The sequence below is a fragment of the Macrobrachium rosenbergii genome, chromosome 51 (assembly GCF_040412425.1).
Source record: "Macrobrachium rosenbergii isolate ZJJX-2024 chromosome 51, ASM4041242v1, whole genome shotgun sequence".
NCBI lineage: Eukaryota > Metazoa > Arthropoda > Malacostraca > Decapoda > Palaemonidae > Macrobrachium > Macrobrachium rosenbergii.
Window position 1 is genome coordinate 45,672,303 of NC_089791.1, and position 27,216 is coordinate 45,699,518.

General features: G+C 36.9%; 1 long non-coding RNA gene across 1 annotated transcript in view; it reads left to right on the forward strand.

Annotated features, from left to right (window-relative positions):
• The window catches only part of LOC136833547 (uncharacterized), a 170,050-nt gene extending 152,979 nt beyond the window's left edge, over positions 1 to 17,071 (forward strand). Inside the window, exon 4 of the long non-coding RNA XR_010851501.1 lies at positions 16,131 to 17,071. This is a non-coding gene — a long non-coding RNA (uncharacterized lncRNA). The remainder of the gene's footprint in view (positions 1 to 16,130) is intronic.
• The last annotated feature ends 10,145 nt before the right edge of the window (positions 17,072 to 27,216 follow it).

Here is a 27,216-nt window from a genome sequence, read left to right on the forward strand (position 1 = left end):
AGAGAGAGGGAGCTATATTATTTTATTAGTGGTTGTTTTGCAACTGAATCAAGGTTTTCTAAACGAGCTAACACCTACAAACTCTTGGAGAAAAGATAGAATGGGAATTAAATATATATAAAGAAATTATAAATGATTTTGCTAGAGCAAAATGTATACTGTTTAGCATTCTCTCTCTCTCTCTCTCTCTCTCTCTCTCTCTCTCTCTCTCTCTCTCTCCGAGAGCGCGTAGCAAGCGAGAAAGTATTCATTTTTCATTGGAGGCGATCCCCATCCCTGATACCTCCGCCGGAGTACAATACAACTCGTGTGCCACCCCCTGACGTTGCCTTGTCTCGGCGTCTGTTGAATACCGGGATCTTTTGTTCCGGCTTTTTATTTCCAGCTGGTCTGCCCTTGCTTTAGAGGAGCCGTGAATAGCGTGGGTGGTCGCCCACAATGAAGATACACTTTTTCCTCTCTTGTCATTTTCCACCCCACACATTTCTTCCTCTAGTTCTCTCGTTTCCCTTCCCTCTCTTCCCCCCTTTTTATCTTCCGTATTTTATCGGCTCCCTCTTTTGCTGCGGTTGTTACGCAGTCGAGGTATTTCTCTCTTTATTAGTGGGTTCTTTGTCATCCAGAGTAGCGCTGGTTGTTGTCGTTTTAACTTTGACAGGGATGTTTTGTGTCGACATTTTTTCCCTCGGCCCGTTTTTTTGCTGGAGGTGTCCTTCCGCCCTGTAATTAGAACGCTTGTGGTTACAAAAATATCGTCGGTTACATATAAATATATGTATGTGTTCTACTAATCTTTGGGAGATTTCACTTTTCAAGATTAGAAACCATATACATATGTATATATATAAATGAATAAATAAAATATATGTGTGTGTGTGTGTAAAACTTTTACCCAGACTTTTGGGGTATGTTGGGGTATCTTCTCCAGGCAAAAATTAATATTGTGTTGGAGTTATTCATACTAATTTCTTTTTAAGAAACTTCTGATAGACCTTTCCTGAACAGTTCAGTTGCCAAAGTCATTAAGAAATACATATATCGGCGTAAATATCAAATGCTCTAGTGTGGTTGCAGCTGTCTGGCACCGTGGCATCAGGGCAAATTAAAAATTTATTGCGGTTCGTCGCTCACAAATTTAATCATGATACGATACAGCATCCACATACAAGGAATGTACATTGTACAAAACGGGTTCCTACGGCAAACTCGGTCCCCGGGAACAATGCACACATAAATACCATCTAGTTGCGATTCCTTATCACCTCGCATTGTAAATTCTATATCAAACCATCTCGTTCTTTGTGGCCCAATATCTTCTTGATATATTGCAATGGGCATCTTGTAGTCTAATAGACAGGGTATGTAGGTCTCTTGGGGTATTTGTACCCGGTCAGTGTTTAGTGGTTATTATTTTGAATAATGAAATATTCCTTCGTCTGTGTGGTCCTTTGCTCTCTCTCTCTCTCTCTCTCTCTCTCTCTCTCTCTCTCTCTCTCTCTCTCTCTGAGCAAGTTAAAAAGTTAAAGAGAAAGTACCACCTCAATGAACTAACAATTCTCTTCATATTTTGTTAGCATAAAATACAAATTAATTGACGCCACCGGCCAAGAGCAGATCAGGTTTCAACGTAACAGGTCTTGCAATTTAATTGCAAGCATCTTTGCAAAGTGCATTATAAAACCTCGCTTGCATAACTCCTGCTTTCAGACACCATCTCCGCTTGCAATTATCTCCTTTTTTTTTAATGCAGTAAGTACAGTACTCCCTACACAAGGTAACACCACGATTGAATAATCGCAAGTAATTTACCTCAGTTTTCACACCCGACTTGCGCTCAGGTATTATTGCTTTTTAGGTTTTTTACGGCAAGTACGTTATATAATATTTATATAATATGTAATATATGTATATCTATATATATATATATATATATATATATATATATATATATATATATATATATATATATATATATATATACACACACACATTTACCGTAGGTTAGAAGATTGAAGGTTAATTGTTTCATGTTGTTCATAATATTTAAGCTGGTTTGTGAGGTTATACTGTGAAGAATTACAATCACAGTACCCTGTTCTCAGCACATGACACTGAAGAATCGGAATCCGAGTCGCATTCGCAAGAGGGAGTCTACTTTAAAAAGCGAGAAGGTGGCAAACGCCCCCGCCCCAAAAATGCTTAAAAATGGCGAGAGTACAGCCTCCAAATGTTTAAAAAAAAAAAAGCGAAAATGGCAACCCTCAAATATGTTTTTTAAACCGAGAAGTGGCAAACCCCTGAATATGTAAAAAAAAAAAAAAGGGGAAAAAGTGGCAGCCCCCAAATATGTAAAGAAAAAGGGAGGGGAAGAAAGTGGCAACCCCAAATATGTTTAAAAAAAAAAGGGTGAGAATGTGGCAACCCCAAATGTTTAAAAAAAAAAAAAAAGAAGCGAGAAAGTGGCAACCCCCAAATTTTTTATTTTAAACTAGAAAGTGGCAACCCCAAATGTTAAAAAAAAACTACAAAGTGGCAACCCCCGCAAATATGTTTTTAAATAAAAAAGAGACTGGCAGTCCCCAAATATGTTTAAAAAAGGCGAGAAAGTGGCAACCCCCAAATATGTTTTTATGCGGGGCGCGTTGCACTAACACGTAATTAGCAGAGGGACGAAATCATACCATTAGAACCCCTCGGCCTCTGTCAACGCGGTCATATATTCGCATCGTGTGCGCTCCGGGTATTGCTGTTGTCAGGTCATTTAACGTCATTCGTTTTGCCTAGCAGGTAATTTTGCATTGTGCCCCTTTTTTGCGGTGGGCACAGGGTGGATTGTTTGCAGAGTGATTCACCGAAGTTTATAATAGGATTGACTCTCTCTCTCTCTCTCTCTCTCTCTCTCTCTCTCTCTCTCTCTCTGAAGAATTCTAGAAGGGCAATAGTTATTAAGATTATATATACTGTATATACAAATTATATATACTGTATATATATATATATATATATATATATATATATATATATATATATATATATATGTGTGTGTGTGTGTATGTATGTATTTATACACTACCTTCCCTTTCTTAACATCTTGAGGATGAGTTTGCTAGCACCGTCCCAATTTCCACTCGGGTTTGAAACCACCACGGTTGACTAACTACCTGGTACATAAATAACTTCTCGGGTCAGCATAGGTACGGTGGGCTTTAACGGATAATGCCTCAAGTCCTTGGCTTCGCCTGGGAATCGAACCCTGGACCATTCGCTGGTGAGGAAAGTATGATGACCAACAATCCTTTTCCCTATAAGGGTGGCTCCTGGGAAAAACGAAGCAAAAATAGCTGTCACGCTAAACCTGTAATTGCAAAATCAAGATGACCTCCGTAAATGTATCTGGCCCATACATCTATCTACATAGACGTCTTATAAGAAAAGCGGCAGATATTTTGCAATTTTCCCTGTAGATCCTAAGCCCTGATCGTAAAATTGATTTATAGCAGTGATTTTTGTTAGCTGAAACACGAAAAATTGTACCTTAACTTCTCGTTTCAATGGCAATACTCAGTGAGTGTTTTCGAAAAGACTTACTTCTCTTAAAGGTTCGTTTTTCCTTCGTACACACGAGAAATGCCATGGGGAGATTATACATAAACTATACATACAGACTTTTTCTCATGACAGCAACGCCGTGTTAGTAAAAATACAAGAACAAAACGTTTATTATTGTCTTTCCTTGAAGCGGTGTTGGCATTCGATTTCAAGCACAACATCAGTTTTGTTTTTGTTGTTGGTTCTTCCCCTAAAAGTGAATTATTTCGACACAGAAACATGATACGATTTTGTTCCCAATAGAGTCAAATTTAAGAATTTCATGTTTGAACCATTCATTTGCTTATGTACTTATTTATCTGAATTCGTTTATCCATTTATTCATCCATTAAATACATAAAAAAGGGATTTGAATTTAATCGTATCACATTTATTAAAAGAAACCGCCTCCCAAGAATTCCACCAAAAGCAGCCCAACACGCCGACTCCTCTTCCCCCCTTCCACAAGCACCGCAGTCATAGGACAGGAATCTCGATGCTGTTTCCGCCGTGAGCCATATCGCATCAAATTCTCGTAAAACGGACCCTTTCAGGTCTCCAAGACAAATTGCCCAAGGGAGGGAGGAGGTCGAAGCTATACATTCGACACTTCTCTCAGACGATTTCCTGTCGCGATGTAATGACGATATAAAAACGGGAGGTTTTAAAGTTTATGTCTCCCATTTCACCTTGTGCTCGCCTTCTCCCGAAGAAGATTGGTTACATCTTCATTTATTGCTCCAACTCAGTTTGTTTTATAGCTTTATTTATTGCTGAATTTTTTGTTCATGCTTTTTGCTTTTGTTTTTTGCATCTCCAAGGGCGAGGATGAGCAAGATTTCGTCTTAGAGTATGAGTCATGTTTCTGAGACGGAATTTCTCCTCTGCCTTCTTGCTTGAATTTTCGTCTTTGAGTTTATTTATTAATCGTAATAAAAAAAGTGCACTGAAATAAATTTATCGCAATTTTATCTGACAAGAGAAGTTAGCACTGTCGAGTTAAAAATGTGCTCAGTTTATCCCTGACTGCCTTTTGTGTTAAGTCTATTGTTGATACACATCTCTAATATAAGGGAAATATGGTAACGCAAAGCGTTATTAATGTTGTTGTGAATAACTTACCATTTTAGTATACACGGAAAAAGTATTATCTTCATAAGGCCTTAATTTTCGCCATTTCTCCATGATTTATGTTTTGACTTTTATTTACTAACTTTTAATGTTTTTATATTTTCTTCATAGTTGTAAATTTTATGATTTCTTCTGTATTTGTCATTTTCTCTTCGCAATGCTTTGTTCTTACGAGTTGATTTGGGATGACTGTTGATACCTCTCGTCATAAAAACAAGTAACATAGGGAGTGATGCTTCATTGTTAACGTTGCTATCGTATCGGTAAAGTAAAATTCATTTCAAAACTTACTGGAAGGATTCAACGAAGTCCTAAATTACAGGTCATCTTGGGACTGACGATTACGAATGTATTGCTTTTAAGAATAGCATTCTGAAGTTTCTGCATACATGTATAGTGTTTTATATTTTATAATCCACTGTCCGTCAAAATATTATGCTACTCAAAATGCTTTACTTGGAAAGGAAGACTTGCTCACTTTTCGTCTGGATGAATTTTTTTTTCTTTTTAACCAAACTTCAAGTGACTGGATAGAGAAATATTTGAATTACACAGTTTATTGAGCTATTAGTCCTTTATAAATGAAAGTAAATATATGACGTCGATTTATAATATTCCTAAAAAACTAATAAAAAATACTCTGTGCTGTTGGTCGTTAAAGAGAAGAGCTTGCCCAACACCAAACATGAGCAGAATAAAAAACAATACTTTATGAAAGTCATATGCATATCTGCTGCAAATTCTCTCTCTCTCTCTCTCTCTCTCTCTCTCTCTCTATCTCTCTCTCTCTCTCTCTCTCTCTCTCTATATATATATATATATATATATATATATATATATATATATTATATATATATATATATGTATATGTGTGTGTGTGTGTGTGTGTGTGTGTGTGTTTGTGTTCGTACATATGTGTATAGAGATAGTTAAATAAATTCGTTCGATAAAATTAGAACCACTACTACGGATCCCAATAAAGTTCTTCCGCTAGAACTTGGCCCTACATGTGAGGCCTCCTATGCGAATGGCCATCTTCCGTGCAGCTCGTGGCGTGCGTGTCTCAATGAGCACATCATTAAAGTTGACAAATTGGCTCCCTCGCATGAGTCCTGCCCTTGATTTAAGGCTGTCGAGATCTGAACTGTCCGCGGAAGAGGGCCGTAAAACAGACTGTTGTCTGGGGATTATGAATTCATTAGGGACGCTAAGCTCTGCTAATAAAGCCGAGCCAGTGCTCCTTGTTTTATTTTTATTTTTTTTTTTTTATTATTATTCTAGTCTTTATCGTTGGTATCGTTTTTGTTATTCTTTCTCTTCTGCTGTATGATGGTTGTCATTTTTGTTTTTTACTCGTGTTTTTTCGTTCTTAGGTTACTGCTTGTGCTTTTGTTATTATGTGTTATTATTATTATGTATTGTTATTATTTTCTATTATTATTTTTGTTCTTATTATTAATGGTTTTATTATTATTATTATCATTATTTTTGTTCTTTATTGCTAATGGTTTTATTATTCTTATTATTATTATTATTATTATTATTATTATTATTATTACTGTTGTGTGTGTGTGTGTGTGTTATTATTACTGTTGTTGCTGCATGTTAGAAAACTCCAAAAGAGGCTTTTAGTAATGTATATGCATCACTATATCGTGTGGTGACAGCTTTTCATTGATTTCTAAAAGTCATGCCATCAACGTACCCATAAACCATTTATCGTTGTTTTATTTTCTCCTGTCTTTGTTTGTCTTTTGTTTCGTCTTCTGTTCAGTCTTTTGTAACTTTATTCTGTCTCTTTGCTCTGAACTTATTGTAAGTAACATGTCTGCTAAACGTCTGCGTCTGTGCTTTACAGATAGGTTCATTACAAAACTGATGAGAGAGAGAGAGAGAGAGAGAGAGAGATTTTAGGAAAAGAATGAATACTGGAAAGCATGACGTACCCGCAAGATGTTTTGAAAGAGAGGGAGAGAGAGAGAGAGAGTGAGAGAATTCAGAAAAAAGTGAGTACTGGAAAGAATGAAGTACCTGCAACATGTTTTTGAGAGAGAGAGAGAGAGAGAGAGAGAGAGAGAGAGAGAGAGAGAGAGAGAGAGAGAGAGAACTTTATAAAAGGCAAGTGCCTGCCATATATTTTTTAAGAGAGCGAGAGAGATTTTCGAAAAGGGCAAATACTGGAGGGAAATGAAGCGCCTGCAACACATTGTTTTGACACGGATCCATATTTGGCATCGGAGCACCTGCGATAAGGAGACCCCTTTCACCTGTACGCAGGGGCATCTACATCTCATCTCAGGACGGGACACCGTGTATGGGATAACGAGTCAACCTCCAATCTGGTTCGGAAGAAGAAGATAAGTCATATTACGAGTTTATGTTTGAGAAACGGTTGCGTGCGGCTGGAGTAGTTCCAGCTCGCCGTCCGAAGCGTTGGGGGGAAAATGGCCACAGCCAGAGAGAACTATCTGATGGCCCTCCCTGCCCACCTGTCAATTAGCCAGGACGACACCACGCCATAAATCACGAGATATGAGTGGTCGCAGCATTGTTTTGACTACGCTGCGCTTATCTCTGAACACACAAAGTTCACCCTCGGACGGAAAAACGTTGACGCCTCCGCCTTGTGGAACGGTGCCCGGGTGGTGGTAGGTAGACCTCCGTTGCTATCGATGTTACTTTCGATCCTCTTTCTCTATTAATTCTGGTTTTTTAAGGGAATTTATTTCGTTAGATAGTCTATTAAAAGGGCTGATTTTAAGAGCGCCATAGAAATCATATGAACATTTCTTTAACAAACATGTTCCAAGGTATTTCTCATCGTATAAACCTTTCGTTATTAAAAATATGAATATTTATCACAGACTGCCGTGGTTTCAGGTAAACGTGCTTGAAGTGTAGTGTCCCAGAATACTTATTAAGTTATTAACTGTCAATAGTTCTCTCGAGTGGTTTCCAAGAGTTTTGCTTGTTTTTGCAAGTCTCGAAGGTTGGGATGTAAAGATTGTACCTTTCAATCTTAATATGCTAAGCACAAAATCACAAAATTTTAACCGTTCCTCAAATGCTAACGACGGACCTACTGACCAGAGACAGTGAACAGAGTACAAGAAGGACTTAATTTACCATGTGCACTACATTACTCCGGTCCTGGTCGTTTCGGCAGTAAGTCACTTTAGGCCTTAACATCCAAAACAATGTAAGACGTTATGTTTATGGTATTTACTGTTATGTTTATGGTATTTACCATTATTATTTCATGTTTTACGTACATACCCAAGGGGCTGGTACTAAACACGGCGCCCATTTTGCACGTAAACGTGCTTACGGCCGAAACGACCCGAATGCCATTACTCGAATGTTTCACTTTCCCGTAGGAACATCAAGAAACATCCGGACTAGGCCTCACTTCTTGCTAGGTCATGCAGATAGATGTAAACAGTGTCAGTGTCTGCTGAAACTTCCTGCAACATAAAAGTCTTATGAAGTGGATGATGTTTGTCAAGAAGTTTGAATGAAATGCGCATCATATATCTGTCTGTTTGGTCTTTAACTGACTGAAGTAGATATGTACGTAAATTTGCATTGCCATTGATATTAGAAACTTATCTTCACAGTTGTGTGGGTGACAGTGAATTTTTTTTTACCAGTAAAGAAGTTATCATTAAATTGGGAGGACACTAAAGAAAAATGATACAATAGTCACTGTATAATAATAATAATAATAATAATAATAATAATAATAAACCGAATTATAAGTTTCAGAAATTCTCTTGTATTTTTAGGCCTTCAAATAAGCATTTAGGTCTTAAATAACATTTTACAGAAATAATAATAATAATAATAATAATAATAATAATAATAATAATAATAATAATAATAATAATAATAATTTTCAGAAATTGTTTCTTGTATTTCTAAGTCTTAAAATAAGCTTTTGGAGCTTTTTTTTTTTTAACATTTTGCAGTTGTCGAAACTCGTCTAAAATAAAGCATGAAACTCCGCGTGCAATTTCGCATCCTGACAGCTATTATTATTTCAGGGTAAAAGTGTCTCTTGTGTTACTAATGATGCAGGGATTCCTGCCCTCGTCGGTTTTTTTAAAAGCCATTAAAATTTTTAGAGAAATGATATTTGTTTTTCTCACTTATTTTCGTAAGGTGTCTGTTTTCGTAGCTTATGTCATGAATTTAATTGTTTCCTTGTTTTCTTGAAAACAGCAAGTGTCAGTGAAGCTGTGAATGAAGTGAATGGTTTATTTTTTCATTTCGTCATTTAAGCATCATATCGCTTTTCTTATTTCGCTAATAATAATAATAATAATAATAATAATAATAATAATGGTATTTATATCAATTGTACTTGTGACTCATTCTCCTCCTTTATTCCCCTTCTCTCCATCATTCTCCTCTCCTCCTCACCTTTCTCCTCCTCCTCCTCCACTTCCCGTTCCCTCTCTCTCGACCCTCCTCCTCCAACAAGTATTTATAAAGGATGACTCACTCTTATTGTCCTTCTCGCAATGCCAGTCATACCCAAAGGAAATGCTTAAGAGATTTCCTTGTAATTCACACCGGTATCCTTTACTGTTTTGCTTTTAGCTCATTAATTCTACTATATCGTACCTCACCTTTCAGAATGATATATTTACAAATAATTGTATTATTGTAAGTTGTGGACTCTTGGTAGAAAAGTAGGAAGGCAGACTATGTATTTTTTAAAGTGAGAAGATTGTATTTATTTTTCTAATATCATAGATCAGATATTGGCATCGATAACCTCAGTCAAGTGCGTAGTTAATCAATTATAAGTAAGACATAAATTGATTTAAAGGGAGTTTTTACGAAGTATTTTTCGTTTAACTGTTGGATGAGTTCCTTTTTTTATTTGTTTACTGTCCCCCATTTCAGGCGAATTTTTCTCTGATGAGGCTGTTTTGGTAAATTAGATTTTATACGTATACACACTCATGTATACATACCAAAAATAGGTGTATGTATATATATTTACATATATACATATACATACATACATACATTATATTCTATGTATATATATCTAGTATGTATTTGTATATATATGTATAAATATATAAATGTACATATGTATATTATATATATATATATATATATATATATATATATATATATATATATATATATATATATATATATATATATATAGAGAGAGATAGAGAGAGAGAGAGAGAGAGAGAGAGAGAGAGAGAGAGAGTTGATTTAAAAACTTCCCCTAGGGTATCAAAGGAACCTAGGACCAACGAAGTAATCAAATTTAGCCTTAGATATGGTGTGTACAAAACCTCTCAGTATAAAACTCCATCGGTCACAAAATGTCTGCAAGTCGCTTGGACTCTCTACGGAGCCAGAGGGTCGTTTCTGGAAGCCTCGTGGAGAATCGTCCTGGTTTGTGAAATTTCATTGGTATTCTTCAATTTTTAAGATCCTTGAAGTTTTAATTTTAATTTTGCACGGTCTTTGTTTTTAATCTTTATTCTTTTTACATGTACTCACTTATATACTGGAGCTTAGTTCGTTTAAACATTAGTATATCCCTGATGATGGTCTTAAGTTAATGGCTGACACAGCTTTCGCCTTAAGAGTTAATAAAGTAGGGCAGCATAACATTAGTTCTTTTCTATTCCTATAGAACTTCAGCTTGAAAATAAGAAGAGGGAGAAATTTAGGAAGTGATGTACTCGGAAGAAGTATATAAGTATATATGACAGTCATTGTAATAAGTAATAAACAAAGGAGAGCAACAAGATGACGGGGACTTTTGTCAAAAGGAAATAAAAGCTACTCTATGAGCGGGCATTTTGTTGAAGTGCAGCTGAGGTCTGCTGTAATATTATATACCTTCAGTAAACCCGCTATATTCGGGTCAACAGGCTGATTAAAGGATAGCCATTAAAAGATTATTGAAGTATTGAAAATACATCTTCGGTTTTGGAAATACCATTTTAAAAACGCATTTTTCCCCTCCAAGAAAACCTGTTGATCTTATTTTATCTTATTTTTATTTCTTGTTAATGTTGTCGCATATCCTAATATGTCTTTCACTTGTTCTTGCAAAATGTATTCTTCCGTCATATGATTACTATTACTAGCATTACACTGTGGTTTTTCTTCAAGTTTTTCGTATCCACTCATTCCTGCAGTTTTTATTATATCTTCGTTTCTTTATTCCTTTCTTTGCATGTTTTTCTTTCATGTTTTTTTCCAAGTGCAGGCTTGACTGGGACATTTCCCTGCTCTTCCTTTTTAATGAACTTCAGCCACGATATCTGATAAAAAGATTAGCTATAAGAAATTTACATGAATACTTAGTACATATCTTTTATATTTTTGTGTCTATCTTTCTTTAGTCGTCCTTTCCTTTAAGCAATTAAAAATACTGTTCCTTGACAGACGTTCTCCTCTTCATTTATTTTTGCTGGGAACCATGCTGTGCTCAGACGCTCTCTCTCTCTCTCTCTCTCTCTCTCTCTCTCTCTCTCTCTCTCTCTCTCTCTCTCTCTCTGTCAGACGTCATGAGTCTTGTTAGGCAGGCACTGAGGAAGCTATGGTACGGAATTTCAAGATATTTTGTTGCATTTAAGGAACAAAAGAAAAATGAATGCGTATAACTCTCAGAGCAAAAAAGATGAGTTAGAAAATATCTGTAGCATTTGCATATTTCTTATAGGATTAATAAGGAAGCTGCTTATCGATAACAAAAGGAAAAGGATGAAGAAATATATGCACCACACAAAAGAGAAGCATTAAATATTTCTTATTGCATGGAGAGGGAATATATTAATCGACAACAAAACAAAAATAATAAAGAAATATACATACCACACAAAAAGAAAAATGAAATATAAGAAAAAAAAAATGTGCGTTTTGGGGGGGGATCGACTAATTAAGAAAATCCTTCATTAAGAAAACTCCTTCATTAAGCGAAGGTTTTCGTGTGAGACGCGAGCCACGTGACATCTTGGCCTTCGAAACACGACTTATATTCAAAGTTTCTTCGGAAACGTGGCGAATAAATCAAAAGGAACCGAGAATGCAGAAATGCCTTTTTTTTTTTTTACGAAGGAAAAAATTTGTCTTTTTAAGGAAGTCTTGCGGGAAGAGTGCGTTTTTTCGTGTTTCTCAAAAAAGATTTCAGCTCTCGTGTGTATATACACATGCCTTGCGCGGACGCACGCGCGGACACACAGATATATATATATATATATATATATATATATATATATATAATAATATATATATATATATATATATATATATATATATACTTTAATACATTCGTATATATATGATTATAATCACTTTAACACACATTTATCACACATCACACGGATGAAAAAATGAAAGACTGGGCGTAGGTCTGACCAGTTTCAGCTTTATTTTCTTTGGTGATATATATATATATATATATATATATATATATATATATATATATATATATATATATTATATATATATATATATATTTATATATATATATACATATATATAGCAAATAAATAGATTTATATTTTATATATATGTATATAGATAGATTTCTAGATAGATAGATAGATAGATAAACTTGCTCTTCACATGTTAAGACTTTAAAACTGACAAAAATCGCAAACATATTATCCTTAACCGACTTCGTAATTCAAAAGGAAAGGAAGAAAACAAAATTTTTGTCGCAGCATTGATTCCTAAAGTGAAAGAAAATTAACAGAAATTAAATGAAAAAAAAACTGGATCAAAATGGGTACAGATGCAGTTTGAATTTTTCGTCTCTAGGAAATTCAATAAAGATGATACTAAATGAATGAAAACGATAGTGAAAGAATGAATGAAAATGATAGTAAATTAATCCGACTTCCCTCCTGATTATAAAAATGAAAAGAAGCTGAACAAAAATGAAATCAAAACGCCTTTGGATTTTCCTCCACATTCATAAAAAAAAACAGTTTCTTTATCTCCGATTTCTCTCAAGACTTTCTGTTATTTCAGGGACAAGAACAACCACCAAGATAATTCAGTTATCACAGAATATTTACACTAACAAGAATCACACTTCTCTCGCATCCTCCAAACTCCTTCAGCTTCTTCTTCTGCCTTATAAAGGCTTGGAGACTCCTCTTGGGTCGTCCGAGAGCGAACGAGGAGCGTGGGAGAGCCTTATCATGTACTGCAGTGCCCAAATTAACTCGTATAATCGGATCTCCTTTTTCTGCAAGGAACTGTACGTACATGCGTACTCATGTGCTTATGAAAAGTAAAATTAGCTTGTATTCAATTAAAAGTAATCGTAATATGTCTGTGATTTAGGGACTCTGCTATTTTGCAAAGCTGTCATTGATTTATTGATGGCTGTTAGATATATAAAGCTTTAAGCTGTCATTGATTTATTGATGGTGCAGACTTAAAAGTTTTAAGCTGTCACTGATTTATTGATGGTTGTTGGACGTATGAGGTTTTAAGCTGTCATTGGTTTATTGATGGGTTTTAGACTTAAGAAGTTTTGAGCTGTCATTAATTTATTGATGGCTGTTAGGCACATAAAGTTTTGAGTTGTTATTGATTTATATTGATGGGTTTTAGACAAAGTTTTAAGCTGTCACTGATTTATTGATGGCTGTTAGACATATAAGGTTTTAAGGTGTCATTGATTTATTGATGGCTGTTAGACATAAAGTTTTAAGCTGTCACTGATCTATATTGATGGGTTTTAGACAAATAAGGGGTTAAGCTGTCATTGATTTATTGATGGCTGCTGGTCATATAAAGTTTTAAGCTGTCACTGATTTATTGATGGCTGTTAGACATATAAAGTTTTAAGCTATCATTGATCTATTGATGGGTTTTTTTACTTATAAAGTTTTAAGCTGTCATTGATTTGTTGATGGCTGTTATTCATATGGTTTTAAGCTGTCACTGATGTATTGACGGCTGTTAGACATATAAAGTTTTAAGCTGTCACTGATTTATTGATGGCTGTTAGACATAAAGTTTTAAGCTGTCAATGATCTATTGATGGGTTTTTTACTTATAAAGTTTTAAGCTGTCATTGAATTGTTGATGACTGTTATTTATATAGTTTCAAGCTGTCACTGATTTATTGACGGCTGTTGGACATATAAAGTTTTAAGCTGTCATTGATCTCTTGATGGGTTTTTTACTTACAAAGTTTTAAGCTGTCACTGATTTGTTGATGGCCGTTATTCATATAGTTTTAAGCTGTCACTGATTTATTGACGGCTGTTAAACATAAAGTTTTAAGCTGTCACTGATTTATTGATGGCTGTTAGTCATATAAAGTTTTAAGCTGTTATTAAATTATTGATTGGCTTTAGACTTATAAAGTTTTAAGCTGTCATTGATTTATCGATGGGTTTTAGAGTTATAAGCTGTCACTAATTTATTGATAGGTTTTAGACATATAAAGTTTTAAGCTGCTATTGATTTATTGATGGCGCTTAGACATATAAAATTTTCAATGTCTGTAAACTTCAGTATTCTCTGCCTGTATTTACCGGTGGTCATTGTTAATACTTCCATAAACATTTCATTTTTATCGTAAATCAGTCATTATCGTATAAATACTAGCTGCTTTTCTGATGGAAAGATATTGCAGAATCTAATAAGGAAACTTCCGATGAAACTTAATTTACTTGACGACCCAAAGAAAAAAAAAGAAATACTAGTTTTTGCATTTCTTCATCTTTTTTTTTCTTATTCCTTCCCTTCTTTTCACCTTGTTTTCATTTGCATATGAAATATCTTCTCAACGCTGAAAGGGCCCTTGTTCTCTCCAAGATATACATGGAACGTTTTCTTTCAGCCTCTCCTTCAACAGTTGGTATTGGTTCTGTCTTCCTCCTGAGTCACCGTCTTTATCTTGTTATTGTCTCGGGGGGCATTTAATTCAAATAACGTCGGTCATTAGCACGCAGTAAATTAATTACAGCAAGGAGAAAGTCTTGAGGTGTCAAAGAGGAAAAAAAGAATACTCTTGTTATGCTGTTGATGATCCCCCAATTAAGAGCCCAGCAAAAGAAATCCGAATGTCATCGTTGAATAAGAGTTGATGAACTCCGGTGAGAACGGTTTCTTGGGCCAGCTTGGTCACTGAGGAGGGGGAGGCGGTAGTGGTGCACGCCTTATTTGCATATGAGTAAAAGGTATTGCTTTATTGTAACACCCAGCCCAAGAGAGAGAGAGAGAGGGAGAGAGTTAATGTATGCACCGGCGTGCCCTGCCCGCCTCCAATGTTGACTCAAGCGAGAGAGGGAGATGAGAAACAGTATTTGCTCCTGTGTTTAGCATCGTGACAATCCCATCGGCCGAGTGAGCTTTAAACGCCGGACGAGCACCGAATGCTATTTTGCGTTTCAGCTGACACTTGGCCGATAACCTCGTCAATAATATTCCTCGGACGAGCGTGTCTGCGCGAGCCCTCCCGATGGTTGTCTGTGTATCTGCTGCATAATAGCTGATCTGTCTGTAGAATTTCTATGCGAGTCTTGTACGAGACGAGAGGGATTTTTATGAGCCTCCACAGACACGAACCCCACCTAATATGGATAATGCTAGTCTTTGCATCGAATGGACGTGCATAAAGCTTGTTATACAGCTCGAGTATCGGTCACTAGGTGGAAGCTATTTAAAGGGATGATGGCCTGTAAAAAAATGTTTTTTTGAATGGGTGTTGTGGCGTTCGGAAATGCGGCGAAGATAAGTTACTGCTCAACTCATCCTTGTCGAATCCCTTTGGCATGACGCGATGAAACGTTTGTTACGGATATTTCCATAAGGTTAGAAGGTAAAGCAGTTACAGTATCGTTATTCAAAAGGTACTGACTAATGATGTGCTTTACGCATACACATACATATGTATATACACACACACACCCCGTAGTGGGTTAGTGCCGTCAGTGCACCTCGTTTGGTGCACTGTAGGCATTACTTACGGGTCTTTGCAACGTCCCTTCGGCCCCTAGCAGCAGCCTCTTTCATTCCTTTTACTGTACCTCCGTTCACATTCTTTTTCTTTCATTTTACTTTCCACCCTCACTAATAATTGTTTCATAGTGCAGCTGCCAGGTTGTCCTCCTGTTATACTTTTCAGACCTTCTTGCTGTCAACCTCCTCACAGCGCTGAATGACCTCAGGTCCCAGCGTTTGGCCTTTGGCCTAAATTCTAGTATTCTATTCTATTTACACACACACATATATATGTGTGTAATATATATATATATATATATATATATATATATATATATATATATATATATATGTGTGTGTGTGTGTGTGTGTGTGTGTGTGTGTGTGTGTGTGTGTGTGTTATTAGTAGGTTAGTTCATATTCTGAATCCTCTAAAATCTCATCTTGTTAACTTCCAGGTTACGTTGGGGTGAATCAAGAGAATGATGGAAAAGAATGCTGAACTGGAATAAAGGCTGCACAAGATATTTGAAGATCATACAGGTATTGGTAAACGTCAGAGTAACAAGAAGTGCATAGCAAGTTATTTATGTAAGTATTCTGATCTTTACTGTTAAAACCACAGGAAGAAACAAGTCAGAAGGATGGTGATAGTCATTATTTGGGACACACCGGAGGATACTGATTATGATCATGATATTGATGATACAAAGCACGAGGTAAGAGCATTAACCTACCAGAAGTTTTATGATATTATTTTATTCCATTTTTATTTTTGGAATGTATTAAGCTAGACTTGATGTTGGGTGACAGTGACATTTATCTAAATTAAGCTTGGTAAGCTCCTTGAGATGGGAATACCAGGTCCTTGACTTCAATATTTTTGGTCGGGAATATTCTGTATTGTTACCCATTCAGTATGTCGCTAGAGACTAATGAATAAGAAAGGCATCCAAAGCTTCAACCGCTTTTATTAGGCAGGGAAGTTCTGAGACGTAACGATCGCCGTTTATCGTAAATTGCAAGCCGACTGTATCTCTTTGCAAATGAAGCAAACGATTCTCCGAATCAGTTAGCATAAGCACCCTGAATTTTTCCACTTCGTCCACAATTTACCCCATCAAGAAGTACCAACACTCTTACTCTTTTAAGTATGTAAGTATATACACGGGCAATTTTCAACTGTTCTGCCCCACTGGAGGAAACAGTTCCCCTTAAATCAAACCATTTAGCAAATCAGGCAGTTCAAGCAACGGGGCCAAAGCAGCAGCACGTGGTTTGATTCACCCAGATAGGGTAATTTGAGGATGATGGATAATGTGCCGCGTTTCATCCATCTTCTGCAATTTTCGTCGTACCATTTTCCTCTTATCTTCCATTTTTTCTCCCGTCTTTTATCATTCCCTTTATCTTCTTGACAAAGGTTTTCCCATCTGCAGTGGCCAGCGCTGGGCTTTGTTGTCTTCTCACGGCCAGACACTCACCCACATGGACAAACAAACACACAGGGTGCCTGAGTGCTGGTAGAGATCAGAAATATAATTTGTGCAGAGTAAGTGAGAGGAGAGAGAGAGAGAGAGAGAGAGATCATAAAGAATTTTACGTGCCTAGTAAATGTTGCGAGAAAAGGGTAGGGTTGGGGAGGGGGAATGTTCTAACATTTTGTGCACCAAAGAATGTTCACACTTCTAGTCTTGAACAACCTCACCTGATATGATACGTCGTAAAGTTAATCGTTCACGAGTTGTTTAGTAGAAGACGCCTTTATGCATCTAGTTAGTCTAAGCGTCTTCACTCGAAATCATAAAATTATTAAAATGAAGGTAAACGACTTTTGTAGAGGCAAAAGGTCGCTGTGCAGAGCCATATAGTTTTATAACAAGATGATAGGACAAGATATTACATGGGAGGAGCCACACGATTCATAAATCTAGTAAAATGAGGAGAACCCTTTTGTGAATTCGAGAAATAGAACTGATTTAAATCTCGTCTTCAAGCCAAAGGGATGTTTATCAGCAAAGCAACTGGGTAAAGTCTTCTTAGCAATTACGACAATTTGTATATTGTACCATGAGGAGATACGTAACGTTATGGTGAGTTATGACCAAATCAGGTTTTTTGAATCTTATTCTAACTTTATTTATTTAAAAAATATTTTGTTTACCATTGCTTCAAGGATGACTTACATGCGAATAAGTCTTCTCTCTTGTAATTAAGAATATTAAGAAAAAAATAATGGTTGAAGGTTATGAAATGTAGAAGGAAGTCTAATAAAGTTATAAAATCCAGCTGTAGGAGAACGACCACTCACGTCGAATTTGATACCGATCTCGGATAAATTTGATGCGAAGAAACCTCGAATACAGGGCTGTACGCCCTACCAAGAACCTCTTGTTAATTTTCTCAAACTTATTGATCTCTGAAGATGATTTCTACTAGATAACGAGTTATGAGGAGTATGCAAAGCTTCAATACAACGGATATTTTTCTGCCTCAGAGACATACCTAATCAACTTTCGCTAATTGTGCCACATGTTTACCAACATTTGAAAGTAGATACCATCAGAAACAAGTTTTGCTGACCCACACCTCTTTCCCCAATTTGGAAATTTCTTGGCTTACTCGAGACGAACTCGGCGGATGATCTGAATGCGTCGATATCCCCCATCTCTTATCTAATTATGACACACGTCTTTAATGAGGATCCATGACTTGAATATTAACGAAGGAGATGCAAATGACAGCGCCATTAAACACAGCGACGCCCTCTGGTAGCGCCTTCTTTTATTTTCTTGTTTGCTTTGTCACGTGAACGTAAGCTTGGCAAGATGTTCAACGCCCCAGCGGCTGTCAGTATCAGATGTGGCGGTATGAGAATTTTGACAAGTCCCACGATAGCGGCATCGTCTCCTTGTTTACGATGGCTAGGAGGAGGAGGAAGAGGAGTAGGGAGGAGGTGGAGGTGAAGGTGGGGAGGGGGAGAAGGCTACCGAAGTTAGATCTTTTGTTCTTTCGTTTTGATGTGCTTCGTTTTCTCTCGCCTGTCACAGCTGTTTTGAGGCAGTGCGTCAGTGTGTGTGTGTGTGTGTGTGCTAACGACCTGTTTGTTTATTTTGACGTCAGATATTAATTATGGTGAGAAGGCGGCTTTATGTGTGTATGTATATATATATATATATATATATATATATATATATATATATATATATGTGTGTGTGTGTGTGTGTGTATGTATAATTGTATTACCAACCGCAATGCCTCATAACATCTCTCGAATTCTTCACACCCTTTGGATACGCCTGTCGTTACAAAGCCTTGGATCTAAGGCTTTGAAGCGTGAAGGATTCGAAAGTTAAGAGGGCGTCGTAGTTACTGCAACTGCATACGTATCTGGTAAAAAGTGACAAGTAGTTTATATATACATATATATATATATATATATATATTCATATATATTCGAAAAGTTAAGAGGGGGCGTCATAGTTTTGCAACTGCATACGTATCTAGTAAAAAAGTGACAAGTAGTTTATATATATATATATATATATATATATATATATATATATATATATATATATATATAATGTGTGTGTGCAGAAAAACTTTTTTAGTCAATTTTTTTTTTTTGAGCTAAATAGTCTGACAACTAATAATATGGCACTAACTGGAAGATGAACCAGAGTACTTGGCAAAGGGAATCTTGCCAAAGCCCGGGCCGCACAAATTAATCCTGGTAACCGGCCTCAGCTGCACCGTTTCAGTTACCTCCCACACAGACACACACACACACAAATCCGGATTTCTGCAGAACCCATTTAGTGAATCATTGGCCCATGAACGAACAAACTGATGTATCAGTTCATCCATACTTGACGATTGGCAGGCCTTTGAACATGATTAACTTATTAAATATCAGGTATTCTGTAGCTGCTAAATATGCCAATGACACGTACTTCCTTGTGCAAGATAATTTTACTTGCCCCGGTACGGTGGTAAAGAACGGATGTTTACTGAAACATTACTAACAATAGACGCAACATTAAAAGCAGCTATACAACTGCAAGAACAATTGCAGTGCATCATTATTATTAACCGTCAGTCCCGTAAAACAAAAGACAGTGAAAGGAAACCCGACTCACCTGCGCTCGCATCATTCAGAGAGCAAGAGAGAAAGCGGGAAAAACTCATTCCGTTCTATAAATCGATAAGCGTGCTTGAAACTTTAAAAGCAATTCTTAACCAGTGAAGCGTGTAGCGATCTTTCTGTGGGCGTGTTGAAGGTTACCCTCTGACAGCTTCTGTGCCTGCAAGACCCCGCTTAATTGCTATTTCGATTTTGATCTTCCGACTTCTGGATGTTCGCGTTTAGTGCTTGAGGAATATGAGAGGGCAGGGAGATGTATTAGCGAGTGTTAGCGGTATCAGATGCCAGATGCGTGTTTGTTTTGTGGGACTGGTTGCAGTATTTTCGTCTATGAGCAGTTTTCATAAAATTGTAAGTGTACAGACTTATGCGCGTTTGTTTTATGGGAATTGGTGCAGTATTTTCGTTTATTAGCAGTTTTCATAAAATTATAGATAAACTGACTAATCAAACATGTTGGATTATAATCTATTTAATATAAAGCACAAAGTGTTTCGTACCTGAAGAATATTATGCGACAGAAAGAGGTTGTATTTGAGGCGTTATTACAGGAATGGGGTATCGAATATCTCATATGCCAGTTGGTATGTGAGATTAGTATCCAATTTCCCCAGTGCAAAGTCTTTTAATTGAAAGGAAATTAGATAAGTGATTAGATCTGTATTAAGTGTATGTTAGCTTGTTGGAAATAGGTATTGTTGTATAGTTATTAACAATACTTAGAAAATTACATGATACGCGAGTTTATCAAACACCTGGAATTCTAACCTATGTCCTGTCAATCACAGCTTCTAATATTTGAAGAATATTAGATTCAGATAGACACCGTATTAGATGCTTAATGGTATCGTTACTACATGCGCGCTTGTTTCGTGAGAACTTCCGAATATTCATTTATTCCCATCTGTTACCAACAAAGCTTCGGGGAATGAGGCGGAACACGAACTTATATAGCTGTTATGTTAGCATATTTTCTACAAATTACAAAGGGCAGACAATATATTAGGGCTAAAATCTCTTTAGGCTGTAGATAAGGCTCACCGCATTTGCATTACTGGCTCTGGGAAAAAATATACAGAGAGAATTTATAATAATTGTTGCTGGTTGAAGAGCCCAGGGAGCTGATTCCAGTTTTTGCTCGGGTGTTTAGGGAACAAGATGACCGACTGTTAGCCTCCAGTAGCCTCACCTGAGAGAGAGAGAGAGAGAGAGAGAGAGAGAGAGAGAGAGAGAGAGAGAGTCTATATCAGCAAAAAGGATCAACAATATTTCTTCCCCAACCTATCATTATTCAAATTATGAACCATATTTAATTGCTACTTCTGGGTATGGTCGTTCCACCCCCTCTTCTGTTCGTTTTCATTTATTGCCCGTCGCTCGCTCGCTCTCTCTCTCCCTTTCCCCCGTCTTTCTCTCTTTCTCTCTCTCTCTCTCTCTCGCTCTCGGTGGCTCAGCTGACCACTCCCATCTATTTTTTTTGCTCTGCATTTTAATTACTTCTTTTTAATTCCGCTTTAATCTCCTCTCTTTCTCTCTCTCTCTGTGTGTGTGCTACTGAAGCATAATTAAAACTGTATTTCATGAACGTTATTGTACATGCTATCCGAGCCATGAAAAAAAAAGTTAAAAGAATTTCTCTCTCTCTCTCTCTCCAGATAAACTGACACATAATTTATTTTTCCTTGTAAAATCCTTTGATTCGGTTGACCTTCACGGTGAGTTATGGCACCTGGTAGTTAACTGACTGCAGTAGCTTGCAGCCTAGGTGGAGATGGCATGGGCTAGCAACCTCTTCCCAAAACGACTTGCTGAGAACCGGAAGGTTATCACCCTTAAAGCCACGTCCTCCCGAAAAGGGACCTGGGGCGGGGATAGGGTGGGATTGATCTTCGGATAGAGCAAGCATGAACTGAGCGCTGCATCACTCATCCGTGGAACCCACTTTGTCGGATTGTACCTTCTATAAGTGGACGGTGGGGTTCACCACATCCTTATTCCTATCAATTAATGATGAGTGTGTATGTATGTACTTGTATGTATTTCATTACCCAAATCCACTCCTTGCCTCCAACTCCAAGAATCCTTTGGATTATTGAATCAATTACCCTAATTCCATTACATCTTTAGAACGTGTGAAGTGGAATCTGTGACTCCAAAGGTGACCACGTCACATGCAGTCTGATAAAGCCAAATCTATTCGAAGGTATGGAACTTAACCGAAAGTGGAATGCTTTCGATTTCCCCTCGCTCCAAATTCATTCCCAAAACCGCTCACCTTCTTCGGTGTTCCCCTTAAGTATCCTTCTCTTCTAGGTGTAGAATATCCTCAAGCATCTCAAATTATTATCATTATTATTACCAGAGACAATGGATGTTCAAATGTTACGAATACGGTAATTAACCGGTAATCAGATTTTCGAGGCTGGAGATTACTTCAAAATCCAATCAGTATTTACCCTCAATCATTATTTACCGCATAGTGCTAGAAACGATTGATGAAATCTAACAAAAAAATCTTTCAGATTAGTTTATTCCTGTTTACTGTCTTTAATAATCTTCTCTTTAACACTCCCCTCCATAGTACATGTTGTTAATTAGAATGGACAATTACCAGTTCGTTCTAATGGACTAGTTATGACTGAACGGCCATGATTAGAATAGATACTGGTTTAAGAGTGAATTGGAAGAGTCTAATAAGGATCTATTTTGGAATTAGTCTGAAATGGAAGGGTGAGATGCTGGATTGAATATGAAATGAACGCGTGAGATAAGGATCAAATACAAGATTGAATAGGAAATGGATTTGTATGGAGGGTCATTACGCGGTCCGGTATAGAATGATTGTTATGATTAGGATCGATAGTGGAATACTGGAATGACTGCAGGGTTGAGAATGAAATGGGTAGTAATGACAAGGATTGATATGGTAGAGGATTTGATATGATATGAACTGGTTCAACCTATAATTTCTCTACGCTATATATCATCTCGCGCAAGTGGTTTCCCCCGAACAACTGAAAGAGTTGAAAGGCTTAGTAATCCTAATAACCGAGAGTATTAACCACCGAAGGATCACATCTGTAACTGATCTCTCTCTCTCTCTCTCTCTCTCTCTCTCTCTCGTTTGTACTCAGGGTGTCATAATATTGACAACTTGAAAATGAAGTGTCTGTCTCGAAAAGATTGCGTAGTCTCTCTCTCTCTCTCTCAGTAATCAGTTACAGGTTAACTTCAACATACAGTATCTGCCTCAGTAAGTTTGCAAATATTCTCTCTCATTCTCTCTCTCTTTCTCTAGTTTGTACTTAGGGTATCATAATGTTGACAACTTGAAAATGAAGCTTCTGTCTCGAAAAGATTGCGTAGGCTCTCTCTCTCTCTCTCTCTCAGTAATCATTTACAGGTTAACTTCAACATACAGTATCTGCCTCAATAAGTTTGCAAATATTCTCTCGCTCTCTCTCTCTATCAGTAATCCCGGTTAGTATATGCCGCGATGTGTTGCAAATATTCTCTCTCTCTCTCTCTCTCTCTCTATCAGTAATCAGTTACAGTTTTACATGCCGCGATGTTAAAATATTCTATTCTCTCTCTCTCTCTCTCTCTCAGTAATCAGTTACAGTTTTAACTTCAAGATAGTATCTGCCGCGATGTGATTGCAAATATTCCTCTCTCTCTCTCTCTCTCTCTCTCTCAGTAATCAGTTTCAGATTAACTCAGTATCTGCCTAAATAAGTTTACTACTCTCTCTCTCTCTCTCTCTCTGAAGTAATCACTTACAGATTAACTTCAATATACAGTATCTGCCTCAATAAGTTTGTAAAATACTCTCTCTCTCTCTCTCTCTGTCCTTTTGTAATGGGAATGTATGCGTGTATGTACTTGTGAAAAGGGCAAAACGAATAGCTTCCGTCCCCTGAAAGAATTCCAAACAGGAAATCGCGAAGTGCTTTTCGACTGCCGTAACCCATCTCCTCTATAAGGAAAGAGAACTCGAGATCTTAGACGAAAATAACGATTTCTGCCTTAGTAACGCAATGAAAAACTAATATATAAACGCAATAGAGAAAGAGATAAATATAATAGATCAATAGAACAGAGAGAGAGTGAGAGTAATGGAGACGAGAGAAAGAGATAAAATAACATTAAATAAACAGACGACAGAAAGAGATACAAAAAAGTATATAAACAGACGAGAGAAAGAGATAATATAATAAATAAATAGCGAGAGAAATAGATAAAAACGAAAGAAGGATAAAAAACAATAAAAATAAATAGAAGAGAGAAAAAAAAATAGAAATAAGAAAGTAATAATAAATAAAAGAGAGAAAGCGATACAAAAAAATAATAATAAATAAACAGACGAGAAAGAGAGAGAGAGAGATAGAGACATTTGCAGGTCCCGTCCTCCCGTGAAACTTTCGCAATTCCATTAGCTGTATATTTTTTTGTTTTTTATTAGCAGATGATTATGGTAACGGCGAGTCCTCTTGAAGCTGCTGCTGCCCCAAAACCTCGCTAATAAGAGGGAGGGAGGAGGATACCCCGCCAGTTCCCGGTTACAATGGCTGCTGTAATGGGTCTTTAAAAGCTAATGGTTTGTAGTTGGCCGAGTTAAGAGAGAGACATTGTTCGAAGTAACCGGCAACTAGAACCCCCATCCACGTCCCCCCCCCTCTCACGGGAGTGAGTTAAAAGCTAGCTATAATGGGGGTACTCGTTTTGGACTAAATTTTTTCTGAGTGGTCGAATAAGTCATATGAATCACCACGGTTCGCCAGTAAGCCTAGCAGTGGCGACGTCGCTTTTGCAAATGACGTAGGTCTAATGAAAATGTACCTTGAACTACGGGTAATGAATGTCGTTTTAGCAGAGAAATTCTGTCTGGTTTGCATATAAATAATGAGCTCATTTTTATGAATAAAACAAGATTGTTTTTTTATACAGTAGTAGGGGGAGGTGCCGTGTGTGCACCTCACGCGGTACACTGTAGGCATTACTACAGGGTGTTAGCAACATCCCTTTGGCTTCCAGCTGCACCCACTTTGTAGTCTTTTGCATTAATCCCAGTTCTTTCTTCCATATTAGCTAAATCTAGTTTTCTAAATCATTCTTAGTGTCATTATGGTGGTTTTCTCATAGTATCAGTATTAGAATCTTGTACTTCATCTCATTTATTTACAAGATCTCTCCATCTTACTGTCAAGCCGGTCCACCCCCCTTTCCTAATGTCTTGAGCGACGCTTCTGACCTTTCCTATGGGAAGTAAAATTCAGAGACGCTAAGGGAAGAAAGAAAGAAGTGGTGAAAATTCTAGGCTACAAAAACATGCAATGGATAATGAACATTTTCTGCCATTCGTCGCTCAACACATTAAGAAAAGCGGGTGGAGCGGCTGGGCAGTAAGATGGAGAGATCTTGTAAATAAATGAGATGAAGTACATGATTCTAATATTGATACTATGAGAAAACCACCATAATGGCACTATGAATGATTAGAAAGGCTAGACAGCAATATGGAAGAAAGGAACTGGGACTGGATGTAAATTAAAGGCTGAAAAGTGGGTGCAGCTGGCAGCCAAACGGATGTTGCTAACATCCTTTAGTAATGCCTACAGTGCACCGCGTGAGGTGCTTAGCAAATGGTCATTGAAGACTATACTCTTTCTCCATTTTATATCAAAGCTGGTCATAAGGAAACTTCTCTGATATCACCACCATATTTCATAAAAAACTATTATATTTCATAATCAGTTTCTTCCTTCCATCATATTTCTTTCGTCCCTTCTCCCATTTTCATTTTTTCCTGCAGTTGTCACCTTTCTATTGTCCTCTTCTACCACTCCTTTCCTCATTTCATTCCCTTCTGTTCTTACTTCATTTCTCCATTCCTTCTTTCCTTACTTCTGCCCTTCCCTCCCCAACCCCAGCAAATGTTTCCCTCTCTCGCCTAGTGACGTCATGAGCCATCGTTAAAGCAGGAATTTCATTATGCATGGAATGCTAACTTTTAAAAGGTTAGTCACTTACGAGTAGAGAAACCACGGCAGGTTTCTTATATGACATCTGTAAGAATATTTATTTCAAAAGGCTTAGAAAGAAATATAAAAAAGGTAGTAAAATGTTGTATAAATTATTAATGTAATCACAAGATAATATATAGGTTTGTTATGAGAAGCAGCTATAAACTCATGCTTTTCTAACCTCTCTCTCTCTCTCTCTCTCTCTCTCTCTCTCTCTCTCTCTCTCTCTCTCTCTCTCTCGTTCCAGCGGATATGAATTATTGTGCAAGCGATTTTATCTTTTTGTTCGGGCTTGTATATATGTTTCTGTGATGTATGAGCGTATGTACTTATCAGTATGCAATCAACTTTATGCAGATTTTTTTTTTATTTTGCTCATCTTTATTCACACTCTTGATAAACAGTAGTGATTACTCATATTCTTTTGGTGATCTATTCATATTCTTTTACTAGGATTATTTTTATATGATTATTTTGCTTCTAATTTAGCTCACAAGATTCACTCTAAACTACATTGCTTTCAATATCTTTTAGTAATCGTCTGCAGTTATATAATCTCACCCGTGTCTAAATGTTTTTTAAATAATTTTTTTTTAAATAATAAAACATCCGGAAATCTATATGCATATAAAATAGCTAACCATTTGAAATACATCTGATGATGTAACAGACTGGAAACGGCTATCACTTACCTTACGTTATCCTTGGTAAAGTTCTTAAGAAAAATGGAAAAGTGCATAGTATAACGAAGACACAGAGTAGGGGCAGGGTTTTTTTAATTTACAGAGGAAGAATGGGAGTTGGAAAAGTTGGACTCTTAATTCCAGAATACCTTAGTAATTTTGAGTAAGATGGAGAAGAAAGATTTTCTGTAATTTCAGAAGTTTTGATAAATCAAGAATGACTCTAAAATACGCAATTTCTTAGTATTTTATGGAATCAACGCACGGCGCTTCACTTCCTTATTCGTATTACCCAACAAATTTTGAGATTCACAGTTTCCCAGCAAGCCCTTTAATGCAAATGGAAGCGCTTGACTCCGAACATCACAATTTCCCCGCCAGCGCTGTAATACAAATTGAAACGATTGACTCTGTGGATTACATTTCCATACCAGATCTTGAATACAGTAAAACTTACAGTACCTCAAACCACACTAAGGGCGAAATGGCGAGGAACAAAGACCAGTGACTTTTTTAGACAACGTCTCATGGACCCGCCAGGCTTGTTAGAGCCAAAGGCTTCACGGGATTTAGAATTTTGTGACGTCTTCCTTTGAACAACTTATCTTGCTTTATGTCAAGGTTTAACCGCTGACAAAATAAGGCACAAGGCGTTTTTGGAAGCGATGGCCAGGGCGATAAGGACACCCAGAGG